The sequence below is a fragment of the Rhinolophus hipposideros genome (genome assembly GCF_964194185.1).
Source record: "Rhinolophus hipposideros genome assembly, chromosome: 12".
Taxonomy (NCBI): Eukaryota; Metazoa; Chordata; class Mammalia; order Chiroptera; family Rhinolophidae; genus Rhinolophus; species Rhinolophus hipposideros.
Genome location: NC_138058.1, coordinates 56,152,457 through 56,158,456, shown reverse-complemented (window position 1 = coordinate 56,158,456; position 6,000 = coordinate 56,152,457).

Below are 6,000 nucleotides of genomic sequence, written 5' to 3'. Positions count from 1 at the left end.
TGTACCGTGTTTCCCCGAAAATAAGACCTAACCGGAAAATAAGCTCTAGCATGATTTTTCAGGATGACAGCCCCTGAACATAAGTCCTAATGCATCTTTTGGAGCAAAAGTTAATATAAGACCTGGTCTTATTTTGGGGGAAACACGGTATGCTCCCGAAAACTTGGCAGAAACACTGGCCTCGTTATTTATTAGTAACATATTGGTCAAATAGTAAAACTTCCGTTTATAAGACAAGTAAGTTCTGGAGATCTAATGTACAGCATGGTGACTATAGTTAAACAATACTGTATTGTATACTTGAAAGTTGCTAAGGAATTAAGATTTTAAATGTTCTTGCCACACACACACAAAAGATAATTATGTAAGGTGATGGATGTGTTAATTATTGTGGTATCATTTTGCAATATATACATGTATCAAATCACATTTTACACCTTAAATTTACACGTTGTATGTTAATTGCATAGAAAGCTTAAAAGAAAACATAAAACTCTGTTCGTTATTGAATGAAAATTCATTGACCTAATATTTAACTTTGGTTATAATTAACGTCTTAATAATATTGAGACTTCTAATTCAATAACGTGGTATATATCTCCATTAATTTCTGTCTTATTTTCACTCAGCAATATTTTGGAGTTTTCAGTGTACAGGTAAGGAAGTATTTTAAGTTTACTCCTAAGTGTTTTATATTTTAATAATACTTTAAATAATATTAATTTCAATTTGTCATTAATTTTAAGCATATAGAAATAAAATTGAACATTGACTTTGAATCCTGCAAGCTTGCTAAATTCACTTATTACTCTCAGTGGCGTTTCTTTCAAAAATTTTAAGCATTTTCCAGGTGATCATGGCATTTACGTAGGAAGACATTTTCATTCTTTCCTTTGAAATCTGTATGCTTTTTATTTTTATTTTTTTTGTGTGTGCACCTTGCTGTACTGTTAAAAACCTCCAGTATGAAGATAAATAAAGGTAATTAGAATAGACATCCTTGCTTTATTCCCAATCATGGGGGAAAAGCATTCAGTTTTTCACCATTAAATATATTAATTATAGATTTACTGTATATATCTGTATATATACTGTATGTATATATATACTGTATGTATGTATATAGTAATATATATATATATATATATATAACTAGACTGAAGTTCTATTCCCAGTTCACAGAGGAATTTTATCTAAATGTGAAGTGTCAAAAGTGTTTTTCCAAAATGAGAATTTAAATTTTCCTCTAAGCACTGCTTAAGCTAAATCCCATAAATTTTGCTTTCATTTTCATTCAGTCCAAATATTTCTTCTTTGACCCATTGATTATTTAAAAGTATGTTGTTTAACTTCCAAATATTTGCAGTTGGTCCAGATAACATTATGAGTGTTAGTTTAATTCTGCTGTGATCAGAGAAAATACTTTGAATGATTTCAAACTTCTTAAATTTATTGAGACTTACTTGATGGCCCAGCATGTGGTATATTTTGGTGAATGTTCCATGTGGGCTTAAAAGAAAGTACATTCTGCTATTGATAGGTGGAGTGGTCTATAAATGTCAATTAGGTTAAGTGGAGAAAACATCTACCTTAAGGTGGGATTATTGTGAAAATTAAATAATACAAACTCTAAGGTTGAATCACACAAAATTGTAGTTCTAAATAAAATATGGTTGAATTTCATATAGTTGATAGTGTCTGTCATATGGTAGGTACTCAATAAATTTGCTGAAATACACTGCTTTATTTCTAAAGAAAATAAACTTCATTTAAAAAGAAAAATCTAACCAGAGGGCAACGTATTTTTTGCACAGTATTTAAAGGTCTGAATTCATGTCCTTGGTCAGGTACTTATTAGCGGAGTGGTCTCAAATGAGTTACCTTTCTACAGTGTGTAAAACGGTATACTTATCTACTCTTTATGACTATTTTGAGAATTAAAACATTCTGATAGAAAGTAAGTTATCAGTAGATCATAGCTAACACTAAAATTTGTAAAGGGTATATAACACAAACCAATAAAAGAATCAGGAAGGTGAAATCCATTCTAAAGTAAAACCTGAGAAAAATGCAGAGGTCAACAAGACAGATTCTCATAACTATGACCACAAGAAGAAAACAAAAAAGGCATAGGTCCTAAGTTTGAAAGAGATAGCTTATATTTAGTATATTTAATTAGTATCACATAGTTATAATTTATATATTTAGATGTAATGCAACACACACACAATCTGTCTATCTGTCTATCTATCTACCTACCTATCTATATCCTTTCCAAGTGCCAGGGACTCTTTTCCTCAAAGTAATGCTGTTCAAAGTAAAAAGTACATCAAACATTATAGAAAAGGCAATGAAAACAAATTTAGGTTACAAGAAAACATCTTGCTGCTTTAGTGTGGGTAGTGGTGGTGAAAAGAAAAAAGACATGCTATCAGATCCTGGTCCTACAACACCATTCATCCTCTGCAATGCCTTTGAGACGGGACTGATAAGCCAAGGCATTATGTAGACAGGTGCTGAAAGGGTTTTCCAGGCATCATGAACAGCAAATGTAAAGTCACAGAAGTGCTGAAGCATTATTTTAGGTGATTAGAGAAGAGGATGGAAGAGGTCAGAGATGAGGCTGAACAAGAAAACTAAGAACTTGAAAAGAATTTAGATTTTATCCAATGGATAATGAAATGCCATTAAAGAATTTAAACAGAGGAGAAGCACAATCAGCTTTTCCTATTACATAACTCTGGGGTTGGTGTGAATGAGAGATTGGAGACAGAAAGAGACTGGAGGCAGGAAAACGAACGAAAAGGCTTTATCTATGAAATGTGGACACTGATATGTACCTTGTCTATCTCACTTAGGGTATTGTGAGATGACCAAAAAAGAATATGTGCAGAAGTGTTTTGAAAACATTTAAGTATTAAATAGTGATTATATACAGAAGGTGAGCCAACTGTGCATAAGATTAGAGAGTTGGTACTATTTCTAAAGGATTCTAGAAAGCAGACGAGATGACAAAAAACCAAAAATTGGTACATAGTCTTCAATTGTTCAAAAGTATGAAAAGGTACATTTCCAGAAATTTAAGACTGGTAAACCTGACCTCAATCCCCATTCCTACCAAGAATCATGCCTATATTTTTTAAGACATTCAGAGCCAACATGCGATGGGCCATGTTTCCTCAGCCCACTGTGAAGAAACTACTTTATTCAGAGATTATAAAAGGGTGCACCTTCGATGCGGTGGGAGGCATCCTCTAAGATGACCCTCCACGATCTCTGCATCTTGGTATTTATGATGGTATGTAGTCCCTTCCCCTGGAGTAACTTGCTTCTAACCAACATTGAGAGATTGTCACTTCCATGATAAGACTACAAAAGATTCTGACTTCTGACTTGCTAGAGGACTTTCTCCCTTGCTGGCTTTGATGAAGTTGTCATGTTGGGGCAAGGAACTGAGGGCACCTGCTGACCAGCACCCGGCTAGAGACCTGAGGCCGAAGTCCAACAATCCCAAAAGAAGTCAGTCCTGCCAACAACCACATAAGTGAGTCTGAAGCAGAACCTTCTCCCGTCAAGGTTTCAGATGAGACTCCAGCAGTGGTTAACACTTTGAAGCCATATGAGACACCCATGAGGCAGACGACCAGCTAAGCTGTGCCGAAATGCCTGACCTACAGAAACTGTATGATAATAGGTGTGGTTTTAAACCACTACTTTTGTTGTAGTTATTTATGCAGCAATAGGTAACTAACACACACTGGTAGGATCACCTTGCACAAACACGATGGCTGAAGAACACTTAATTGAGCCAATATTTCCCCAACAAATAGCAATTGACTACAAGCAAGATACTCTAGCACTCTCTGGAGAAGACAATTGTTTCTGTACTGTCATAGCAACCTGATAAAGTAGCCTTATTTTAGGAGGCAGGAAGTAAAATACGGAAGAGGCATGGCCCAGAACTTCATTATAACATCATGTTCCCATTATCAAAGGGTGATAAAGAGACAGTCCAGAAAAGAGTATTGAAGAAAGTTAAATGGAAGTAGGCAATGAAGAAAGATTCAAGGACAAGGAAAAATTAGGCTTGGGGTAGTCTGGGGTTGTTAAGTAAGTCAAACATGTTTTCAAATACATAAGGAAAAAAATGCACATGTGAATATTGTTTGGTAAAGTTATAAGGTTTCCCTGGAGATTTTAAAGAAAGAACAGCAAGTCTGAGATCATCCCAGCTTCAAAGCCAAGGCAATAAGCAAGTTGTCTTGTCAAAGACTAGATTTTACTACGTAAAACTGTGCTGGTGGTTGTGGTGGTCATCAGAGAATTCACTACTGCTCTGCAGACTGTGCACAATTCAGCTGACCTCAGCAGTCAATCTATGTTTATAGAATACTTTATACATCACCCCTTGAAAGGTATTGACTATTATATTCTTTTCTGCAATGAAGACATTTTTGAGTCATTAATATTTATTCTCTAATATTTCTATGGCATGTGATACAAGAGACCTCCTGAAAGAAGTGAACATAAGGAATACTAAAATTCCATGTATTTCTTAAAACTTGGAATTGAGGTAACAATGCACTTTTAAAGATACTACTGTCAAAACAACGACCAGACCATAGCAACTGTTTTAACCCCTATTGTTTCCCCTCACATAATTAGAACATTGTTGGCGTACTACTGAATCATATTCTCCATAACCGAGTCAAGCTCTGTGCTTCCAGAATCTACACATCCTTTCAAAACACCACAAAACATTACTTTTATTACTGCTGCTATAATCTTTGGTTGTCTAGAGAGCTATCTTAGAAAACTCCACAAATACTGTTATGTAGATTTAAAATGAATGTAAATATCAAAATAAAATCTTCCTTTCTCTCTCAAGTTACACTCAGCTATAGGGTACTAAGGGAAACTTGTGAATAAATGTCCACCATTCAGCCCTTTAATGTAGTACTTCAAAGTGGCATGAAATATGCCGTGCTAGGGTACCAACAGATGCAGGACCACATAACTGCACTGCATCATCCCACAGGAAGCTTTAAAAAACTGAGCTTTTCTCAAATCAAACAATTGTAACCAGAGTTTGCCCAAGCAGAAGTTGTTTCACTTTTTGAACAAGAGTAGGAAAGGACTTTAGAAAAGTGGGATATGGAAACAAATACTATAGTGAAGTTGGGTTCTTTAGTTTTCTATAGTTTGATTCCAGGTAACAGTTTCATTCTAGATGTCTCACACAGAGGACTTGAACTCCTCAGAGTTCAGAGTAAATAATTAAATAAGTAACTTTTCAAGATTTTTTAATCTTTTTTTTTCTCCTGGCCAGTATCTGTTTGGTTGAGCCATGACATAAAAGCGTCCTATAGGAGAGTGGTATCTGCAAGATGACAGAATAGGAAGCCCTGGAGCCTCCTTCCCTCAGTGAACACACCAATTCAACAACTCATGGGTCAAGTCCCTTGGTAAAAAAATCCAGAAATTAGTTAAGAGGTTAAATTCCAAAACACTGACATCAACTGCGGGGGAGGATGTGGAGCAACAGGAACTCTCATTCACTGCTGCTGTTGGACAGTCTGGCAATTTTACAAAACTAAATATATGTACCATACAATCCATCAACCACATCACCAAAGGAGCTGGAAATTTATGTCTTGCATAAAAACCTGCACAAAATGTTTATAGCAGCTTTATGCACAAGTGCCCAAACTTGGAAACAACCACGATGACCTTCAGTAGGTAAATGGATACATGAACTACAGTATATCCAAACAAGAGTATTATTCATGAATAAAGGAAATGAGCTACCAAGTCATAAAATGACATGGAGGAACCTTAAGTGTATATTAGTAAGTGAAAGAAGCCAATCTGAAAAGGTTGCATACTATATGGTTTCAACCGTATGACACTCTGGAAAAGGCAGAACTATGGAGACTGGAAAAAGGTCAGTGTTGCCAGAAGTACAGAGCAGGGAAGGATGAATAAATAGGCAGAGCACAG